Genomic DNA, 10,713 nt, shown 5'->3' on the forward strand with positions numbered 1-10,713 from the left:
CATCCCTCCACTCCATCCGTTCCAACCCCTACCTCGCTATCAAACTGGCAGACAAGGGAGGTGCGGAAGTAGTTTGGCACACTGACCTTTACACCACTGAGGCTAAACGCCAGCTCGCGGACACCTCCTCCTGCTGCCCCCTTGACCATGACCCCACCTCCCACCACCAAACCATCATCTCCCAGACCATCCATAACCTCATCACCCCATCCACCGCCTCCAACCTCATAGTCCCTCAACTCCTACCGTCGGTTTCTACCTCCTGCCCAAAATCCACAAACGTGACTGCCCCGGCCGACTCATTGTCTCAGCCTGATCCTGCCCCACCGAACTCATCTCTGCATACCTCGACACGGTCCTGTCCCCCTTAGTCCAAGAACCCCCCACCTACGTTCGGGACACCACCCACGCCCTCCACCTCCTCCATGATTTTTGTTTCCCCGGCCCCCAATGCCTTATCTTCACCAGTCCCTATACACCTCCATCCCCCATCACGGAGAACTCAAAGCCCTCCACTTCTTCCTTTCCCACTGTACCAACCAGTATCCTTCCACTGACACCCTCCTTCGACTGACTGAACCGGTCCTCACCCTGAACAACTTCTCTTTCCAATCCTCCCACTTCCTCCAAACCAAAGGAGTAACCAAGGCCCCAGCTATGCCTGCCTCTTCGTAGGATATGTGGAACAGTCCATCTTCCGCAGTTACACTGGCCCCACACCCCACCTTTTCCTCCGCTACATCAATGACTGGATCGGCGCTGCCTCATGCTCCCATGAGGAGGTTGAACAGTTCATCCACTTTACCAACACCTTCCACCCCGACCTCAAATTCACCTGGACCATTTCAGACTCCTCCCTCCCCCTCCTAGACCTTTCCATTTCTATCTCGGGCGACCGAATCAACACGGACATTTACTATAAACCGACCAGTTCCCACAGCTACCTAGACTACACCTCCTCCCAACCTGCCCCCTGTAAAAAAACGCCATCCCATATTCCAAATTCCTTCGTCTCCGCTGCATCTGATCCCAGGAGGACCAGTTCCAATCCCGTACGACCCAGATGGCCTCCTTCTTCAAAGAGCACAATTTCCCCCCAGACGTGGTCGACAATGCCCTCCACCGCATCTCTTCCACTTCCCGCTCCTCCAGCCTTGAGCCCCATCCCTCCAACCACCACCAGGACAGAACCCCACTGGTCCTCACCTACCACCCCAACAATCTCCATATACAACGTATCATCCATTGTCATTTCAGCCACCTCCAAATAGACCCCGCCACCAGGGATATATTACCCTCCCCTCTCCTATCAGCATTCTGAAAAGACCACTCCCTCTGTGACTCCCTTGTCAGGTCCACACCCCCCACGAACCCAACCTCCACTCCCGGCACCTTTCCCTGCAACCGCAAGAAATGCAAAACTTGCGCCCACACCTCCCCCCCCCTTACTTCCCTCCAAGGCCCCAAGGGATACTTCCATATCCACCACAAATGCACCTGCACCAACCAACCCAACCACCCCATGGCTCAACACTTCAACTCCCCCTCCCACTCTACCAAGGACATGCAGGTCCTTGGACTCCTCCATCGCCAGACCGTAGCAACACGACAGTTGGAGGAAGAGCGCCTTATCTTCTGCCCAGGAACCCTCCAACCACAAGGGATGAATTCAGATTTCTCCACTTTCCTCATTTCCCCTCCCCTCCCCCCCACCCCCCCACCCCCCCACCTTGCCTCAGTCAAATCTCTCGAACTCAGCTCTGCCTTCCTAACCTGCCATGTTCTTCCTGACCTCTCTGCCCCCACCCCCACTCCGGCCTATCACCCTCACTTTCACCTCCTTCCACCTATCACATTTCCAACGCCCCTCCCCCAAGTCCCTCCTCCCTATCTTTTATCTTAACCTGGTGGATACAATTTCCTCATTCCTGAAGAAGGGCTTATGCCTGAAACGTCGATTCTCCTGTTCCTTGGATGCTGCCTGACCTGCGCTTTTCCAGCAGCACATTTTCAGCTCTGATCTCCAGCATCTGCAGTCCTCACTTTCTCCTCCAGTGTGAAGATAAAATCTAATACCTTGGTCCTGTGCTTGAACATGAGGAACTAAAATAGAATGAGGGAGAACCTGGATAATGTAGACTGGAAACAAAGATTTTATGGTGGGACAGTTGATGAGCAGTAAAATATTTTCAAAGACATTTTAGGAAGTGCTCAGAAAAGGCATATTCCAGTGAAAAGGAAGGACTGTAAGAAAAGGCGGTGGACAAAAGATAGGGAATTCTACACCAGTTAGTTTATTCTCTGTAGTTGGAATGATGTTTGGGTCTATTATCAAGGAAGAAATAGCAGGGAATCCCGATACAAATTGTCCCATTGGGCAGACAGAGCATGGATTCATGAAGGACAGGTCATGCTTGACAAATCGTTTGGAATTCTATGAAGACATTTCGAGCAAGGTGGACAATGGGGTCCCAGTGGATGCGGTGTACCTGGATTTCCAAAAGGCCTTCAACAAGGTGCCACGCAAGTGGCTGTTGCATTATATAAGGGTGCATGGGATAGAGTATTAGCATGGATAGAAGATTGGTTGACTAACAGGAAGCAAAGAGTGGGGATAAATAAGCCTTATTCTGGCTGGCAATCAGTAACTAATAGTGTGCCTCTAGGATCAGTGTTGGGACTGCAATTATTTAGAATTGATACAGATGATTTGGAGTTGGCGACCACATGTAGGGTGTCAAAGTTTGCATATGGCACTAAGATGAGTAGCAGAACAAAGTGTGCGGAGGACTGTGAAACTTTGCAGAGGAACATAGATACATTGAGTGAGTGGGCAATGGTTTGGCAAGTGGAATATTATGTTCACAAATGTAAAGTCATACTCTTTGTTTGGAGTAACATTAATAAAAAGGCTATTACTTGAATTTTTAAAAAGTTACATTATTTGCTATGCAGATGCACCTGAACATCCTTCTGCAGGAGGTTAGTCACCAGGTATAACAATCAATTCAGAAGGCAAATGGAATTTTGTCCTTCATTTCTGAAGGGATTGTGTTTAAAAGCAGAGGTTATGTTCTAGCTATAGTGGGTGCTGGTGAGGCCACACCTGGAGTACTGCATGTAGTTTTTATCTCCTTACGTGCTCAGGGATGTACTGGCCCTAAAGGGGGTGCAGAGGAGGTTAATTATGTTGAATCCGGAGGTGAGGGGTTTGGCTGAACAGAGACTGAGTAGATTGGGATTTTATTCATTGGAATTCAGAAGAATGGATAGATATGAAATAATGAGTGGAATAAAAAAAAATACAAGTGGAGAGGATGTATCCACTGGCAGGTGAAGCTTGGACAAGACGGCATCACCACAAGGTTAGAGGCAGCAAATTTAGGAGTGAATTGAGAAGGAATGTCTTGACCTTGATGGAGTGCATTGCCCGGGGAACTATTTGATGCTCGTTCAATGAACGTTTTTAAAGCTAAGTTAGTTTTTTTAAAAAAGAAATAAATAATTAAGGAGTACGGTGAGAACGTGGGTAAATCGTTCTGCATCCACAAAATGATCAACCATGATCTTATTGAATGGTAGAGCAGGCTCAAAGGGCAGGACGGCCTTAACCTTTTTCCAAGATCTTTTGTTCTTCTGTTTTGCATTCCTCCCTCACTCGTGACTTGGAGGTGCTGGTGTTGGATTAGGATGGACAAAATTAAAATTCCGAGAACACCAGGTTATAGTCCAACAGGTTTATTTGGAAGCACTACTTTGCTAGTCCTTCATCAGGTGGTTGTGTGATTTTTAACTTTGTCCCTCACTCTTGTAACTGAGAAACAGCAACAAAAGCCACAAAGCAGTGCACAAGCTCCAGCCAACAGTTGGCATTGTGGACAATGAAGAAAGTTATCTCAGAATACAATGGGATATTGATCAGATGGGCCAGTGGGCTGAGGAGTGGCAGATAGCTTAGGTTAGGATATCTGGTTGGCATAGGTTGGACCAAAGAAGTCTGTTTCTGTGCTAGACATCTTTGACTGTGGGATCATAAAAGTGAATTCTGCTCTGGTTCATCTCTGGGTTCTCTGATGTCCACTTGTTCATTATCTAGCTTCTTCAGTCTCTCATGGGTGTATTTTTGCTCTGTATAATATTTTACTATTATTTTCACAGCTGTTTTGTAAATGAATTGAAAAATGTAGAGCTGGAAAAATACAGCAGGCCAGGCAGCATCCGAGGAGCAGGAGAATCGACGTTTTGGGCATAAGCCCTTCTTCAGGAATGTAAATGAATTGTCCACTGCTGCCCGGCTCCTGACCGTATGATGTTCCATTATCAGGTTATTTTTTCCACAATATCTTTGACAGTCAAGAATTCTTTTCTCCAATAAGCGAATGCATTTTCCTTCAATTTCTGACAGTCAAATTCTGCACCATTTTCATTCCCTGTAATTCATATTGCACTCCCTGAAACATCAACTGTGTATTTCTCCTTCCACAGAAACCCGTGATCAATGTCAAAGCCTTGTTGCCTGTGGAGAGGGTGATGTTTGACTTCCTTGTACTGCTGCAGTTTGTATGGTGAAGGTGCTCCCACAATGGGGTTTGGTAAGAGACATTACAGAGTATTCACTCAGCGATATTGAAGAGTAGAAGATATCTGTACAAATCATCATAGTTTTAATTTCAAAAATATATTATTGAGAACTTTTGACATTAGGCTACAGATGGAGAATATTGTGTCCAGTGACCAAAACCATTGCCAAATAAGCAGTTTTTTCAAGAATCTCTTAAAGGAAGAAAGTAGATCTTAGAGGGTTAGAGTGGGGATTCCAGACCATGTTCCCTTGGAGTCTATAGAAACAGTCACACAGGGGAACTCAAAAATAAACACATGATTGAGAGTCTGAACTAAAATGAGTTATTGAGATATGAAAGGGTGTGTGGTGCAGGGAGATAGGAATGATTACAGTCAGGAATTAATTCAAAGGAGCGAAAGTAAATTGTTGTTGCTTATAAATGGGAGTCTTTTGATTGATCAGCAAGTTCTGGTCCAAGTGAGCACTTCAGCAGTAGAGTTTTCAATATTCTGGAGATTATCGGGAGGGTGAATGTGGGATGCTGGTCAGGAGTGGGTTTAGATAATGAAATCTAGTGTTAACAAAAGGAATGAATGAGAGTTTCAGCAAATGAGCTGAGACTGTGGTGAGGTCAGGTGATATCACTGAAGTCGAAATAGTGGACTTGGAGGGGGTCTGGCCTGTCATCCTCAACTCATTCAGCTGTTTTGTCAGTTTGTGAATCAAGTCTGTAACAAGCTCAGGAACTGAGTGGCCCAGGCAGAACCCAATCTGGGCATCGCTGAGCAGGTTATTGCTGAGCAGTTGCTTGACAGCACTGTTGATGACACCTTCCATCACCTCACTGCTGAGCGAGTGTGGACTGATGGAGGGGAATTGGCTGAGTTGGATCTGCCCTGTGTTTTTGTGTAGGAACATCCCTGAGCAATGTTCCACAAAGTCGGTAGGTGCCAGTGCTGGAGCAGTACTTGCCTTGGTGGGCAGCAAATTCTGGAGCACAGCCAACAGTATTATTGCCAGAATATTGGCAGGGCCCATACCTTTACACTACTTATCCATTTCTTGATCTGATTTGACATGAGTTTTAAACCATTTCGATCCATATCTGTGATGTCAGGGACCAATGGAGAAGGCTCATCCACTTGGCACTGCTGGCTGAAAATTGCTGCAAATGCTGTCCTCTTATCTGTGGAATGGATGTGTGAGACCCCTCCATCCGTAAGGGTGGGATATCTGTGATGCTGTAATTGTCCATCACCATTCCTGACTAGGTGTGACAGAAGTGCAGAACTCCGATCTAATCCATTGTTTATGGGATCACTTCGTTCTATTTGGTGTTGCTTGTGCTGCTTGTAGCTGCATCAGGTTGGCACCTCATTTTGAAGTATGCCTGGTACTGCTGGCATGCCCTTCTGCATTCACTATTGAACCAGGATTGATTCCCCTGGCTTATTGTTAATGGTTGGGGGATATCAGGCCATGTGATTTCAGATTAGGCTGGAGTACAGTTCTGCTGCTGTTGTTGGCCCACAGTGAGGCAGAAGTTGCAGGGTCAAGAGGGCTGATTGTGTGGTTGTATTTGCTAGTGCATTGGTAGATGTAATGTGGTCCATCCAGTTTCATTCCTTTGTTGAGACTGTGCAGTGATTAATACAATGAGTGATTTGATGGGCCACTGTCGGGTTTCTTTCCCTCAAGGACATTGTCAATGGCTGAAAAAACGTCCCCAATGGTTCCATGGCAAACAGTAGATTCTTCATTCCAGTTTCTTTTACTTTTCTTGACTTCAGAGCAACCCTCTACCAATTTGGGATTCAATCCTGAACTTCAGTTGTATATTTTAATATTCGTGATGAATACGACAGGTTTGTTCACTTATTTTTAGAATCACTATCACAGGTTTTGTTTTTTTTATTTTGAAAACAATGTCTATTATCCTGTCTCCTCCATCCTCCCCTCCAACAACAAGAGTGAGGAGCACATGGAGTTTCTCTGTCAATAACATTGAGACAATCCAATCAGCTGCCTCTGCTTCTTTCCTCCCTCTCCACTAGCCCACCGAGCCACACTGCCTCACAAGGGTGCTCCTCATTTTAGTCCTAAACTTGCATTTCCTAGAGTCTCTTGTCAAGCCTTATGAGAGATTTTCTTGACCATTTACCCTAGAGTAGCTAAATTATGGACATTCCAAATCTCTGTCTCATTCTCCTGCTTGTTACCGCCCTCCACCACTTCCCCCGCACTTTGCAATTCACAGATATTGTTCCATGATCTGTCTGTCTGTCTTTTCTGGTTTTGTCCTTCTCTGTCATTCTGCTAAAACCTAATATTTGACCTCCCCATCATTGGAAAATCCTGCTCCATCTCCACTCTCCCTTTCCTTTCTGAATTCATTGTATTTGGTGTCCCTCCAGGATCTATCCTTGGTCCGTCCTGTTTCTCACCTACACACTGCCAGGAGGTAACATCGCCCAAAAGCACTGTTAGGTTTCACATATACACTGACAATGTCCAGCTCTCCCTCCCCATCATCCCTCTCCATTACTGCACTATTACTCAGTTATCAATGGCTGAAAAAACATCCCCAATGGTTCCGTGGCAAACAGTAGATTCTTTATTCTTCATGCTTCGATTAGCTGCAATTCACTCCAATGAAACACTGTAATTGTGAAACCCATTGCCTTCAGTTGCTATTCCAAATTCATTTCCCTTACTGCTGTGTCCCTCCCTCTCACTGGGAAGTGTCTGAGGCAGAACTACATTCTTCACAATATTGCTTTCATATCTGAGCCCAAGGTGACCACCTGATCAGACATCTACACAATCACAAACACCAGGAATTCCAATCTCTAAAACGTTGCTTATCTCCTCCTCACCCCAGGTCCATTGCTACTGAAACCCTAACCTGTGTCGGTGTTGCCTTTAACTTGACAAATCTGAAACAGAACCCTAAATTCTGCGACTGACCCAGAATCTGGTTCAAGACTCACCCGTAATGGGACACATCCTCTCCATATTTACCCTGTCAAACCTCGACAGAATCCTGTATGTTTCAAAGAGATCACCTCTCATTCTTCCAAAGTCCAGTGGGTAGATTCCCAATTTATTCACCCTTTGCTTACAGGATAATCCCTTCAAAACAGGGATCATCCCAATGGATCTTCTCTAAAATGCTCTGTTTGGATAACTAAAGGGACCAAATCTGTTCACGTTACTCCAGATGTGGTCTCACTCGCCATTTGTTTAGTTTCCCTAAGGTATATACTCCAAACTTTTATATTGCAAACTCTTTGTAATAAGGGACAGCATTCCATTCCCCTTCCTGATTCCATGTTGTAACTGTGTGCTAGCTTTCTGTGTTTCCTGCTCATTTTCCCCCAGTCCCTTTGTGGTGCACCTTTCTACAGTTTATCCCAAGTTATACTCTATTTGCCAACTTGTTGCCCACATTTCCTGTGAATATCTCTCTGTAAACTGTTTATAATCCTTTTGGAACTTTCCTGTTATGCCTTTTCTAGGAGATTTCCCCCCTCATTATTCGAACCATGTACTGAGAGCATTGGGCAGTCTTTCAGGCTATCTTTCAGGGATACTCTGTTTCATGACTGGGAGGAGCTCGCTGCCCATTGGTCAGAATGGAGACATCTTGTCCATCAAGGTGCATGAGCCTTTCACACCCCATGTCTTATTGAGGAAGCTCAGCGGCAGAATGGAAGGAAAGAAAAGGAAGCAAATCCTGCTCTCCATATCTCACTGAATCTTGGGATATTCTGTCCCATGTTCAGTCACATGAAGTCCCAAGGTGGAAACTCATAGAAACCCACATAGATTTGCCCTTGAAGTGCCTGCTAACCTCCACCAGAGGTAATGTGTACAGTCATCCTGGGCCAGGGGGAGGGGATTGTATGAGTTTCAAACTTGAACTGACAGTGACGGATTTTATAAACTTGTATTACAGGCAGATATTCAGATGGTAATCTCAGTCATTGTAACGCCAAACTGTGACAGAATTACTCCATTTATCAGGACATGGATATTCATATTGTGTGAGAGTATTGTTTTCCAGATCAATACCATTTGCTGAATAAAAGTTCTCCTTTGAATCAAACCATCCTTTCAATAGATCTTCCCAAATCTTCAACATGTGTCCTGTAATCCTTGTATAATGAGCTGATGGGTCTAAGGTTTATTATTACAACGTGTAACTTTTGTAAACCGCTTTGTCACAGCTCCCCAAATTTCCTTTGCTACAAGGAGAACAATCTCAGTTTTTTCCAAACCACTGATTCCCCAATGTCTGTTTGCTCTCTATAAGGTACACATCAGGGTTGTGTTGGAACATTCTCCACTTGCCTGCATCAGTGCACCCCCCCCCCAACAATATTAAAGAAAGTGAACATCGTCCAGGATAAAGCACTGTACCTGAGTAGTTTCCCATCCACCACCTTCAGCATTCCCTCGAGGCACAGTTGCATCACTGTGTAAAAGATCAAGTCAGTGTTGTCCATCCTGACCATAGGACTGCTCTCTCATTAGAGAGGGATGTCTGGTAGTGGTTAACCTGAATATTACCACAGCACAGGCAAGGGGAGAGGTTGAAAAGGAGAGTCCATTAATTGTGGATGGTTATTCTTGATGTGTATTAGCAATACACATGTCACATGAACAATTAATGTTAAAAAAGCCCCACAAATTCTGCAACTAAAATCCCCCATTCCTTGCACCATCCTGGTAAATCTCCTGTGCCCCCTCTCAGGGACCCTGCCACCCTTCACAATGTGTGGGCGATCTGTGGTTCGCACAGACCCAGCTGCTCTGAACCCTGTGGATGATAGCATAGAGCAACAGTTGCACTAAACCTCACTGTCTGGAAGAGAGCAAGAGACAGAAATCCTGATGGCATCTAAAATCTATTTAGGAACACACTTGCAAGGCCAAGGCTGACAGGTCTATGGGCTCTGTGCTGGAAAATGGGATTAAAATAATTAACTGGGAGATTTCTTTACAGCGTAAACCCAATGGACCACAAAACCGTTTTCCGTCATGTAGACCACAAACGCGTAATATAGGAATATGACAAGCCACAACAGAAACCAGGTCAGAGAAGGTGATATTAGAATAGATGACACGTGATTGATTAATGGTTTTTTTTGGAGGAAAATGGGACAGAGGTTAAGCGGGACATTGTGGAGCTCTGGCTGCAGGAATCTGAAATAAAAATGGGTTATCCTGAAGGCTGGAATTAAAGAAAAGCACATCACAGAGATTTGTGAGGGTGGACAAGATTAAAGATAGAGAGGGTGTTGAGACTGGAGGAGATTAGAGATTGGAGGAAGTTGCAGAGATTGAGATGTTTTTGATGCAGAGATAGTGACAGTTCTGAGACTCGAGAGGAATTATAGAAATAAGAATAAGTTGTTAGCCTTCCCATCGCTACCTGTTTACTTACAATGATTGTTTCTCTGTCCTCATCTGCCATTGCCTCCATAGACCTGCGACAATGAGACTACACAGATAGTATGTTACTGTTAAGGCCAACGCTGGGAGGTGTCTAGAATGCTGCATGACCTGAGAAATTGAGGCTCTGGTCAAGAAAATGAAGGAAGGATATGGCAGGTACAGACCACTGTGTTTGTGTGAATCCCGAGAGGACTATAAGGACAGTAGGAGTATACTCGTGGGAAACCAGGAGGCGAAAAAGGGGACATGAGATAATTTTGAGAAATAGGTTTAAGGAGAATCCAAAGAGATTCTACAAATACACTAAAGACAAAAGAATAACTAGGCAGAGAATAGCGAGCCTCAAAAATGAACACGACGGTCGATGCAACAGCAGGAGGTGGGAGAGATTCTGTAAGTATTTCATGTCAGTTTTTACTGAAAGGGGATATGGAAGTTAGAGATGTTGGAAAAGTAAATAGTGATAACTTGGCAAGTGTACATATTACAGAGCAGGAGGTACTGGATGTCTTAAAATGCATAAAGGTGGATAAATCCCTGGAATCTGATCAGGTGTATCCCAGAATTGTGGGTAATTAGGGAAGCTTTTGCTGGGCCTCTCGCTGCGATATTTGTATCATCGATCGCCACAGGTGAGGTGCTGGAAGATGGGTGCCATTATTTGAGAAAGGTGGTAAGGAAAAGCCAGG

The 10,713-nt window shown here is 45.0% G+C and overlaps 1 long non-coding RNA gene across 1 annotated transcript; it reads left to right on the forward strand.

The window, feature by feature from the left end:
• The first annotated feature begins 4,161 nt into the window (after positions 1-4,161).
• Positions 4,162-8,736, forward strand: LOC140456959 (uncharacterized). The gene is made up of 3 exons (XR_011953281.1): positions 4,162-4,324; positions 4,486-4,592; positions 8,083-8,736. It is a non-coding gene; the product is annotated as an uncharacterized lncRNA (long non-coding RNA).
• Positions 8,737-10,713: the final 1,977 nt, after the last annotated feature.

This window comes from Chiloscyllium punctatum, chromosome 31 (genome assembly GCF_047496795.1).
Source record: "Chiloscyllium punctatum isolate Juve2018m chromosome 31, sChiPun1.3, whole genome shotgun sequence".
Classification (NCBI taxonomy): domain Eukaryota; kingdom Metazoa; phylum Chordata; class Chondrichthyes; order Orectolobiformes; family Hemiscylliidae; genus Chiloscyllium; species Chiloscyllium punctatum.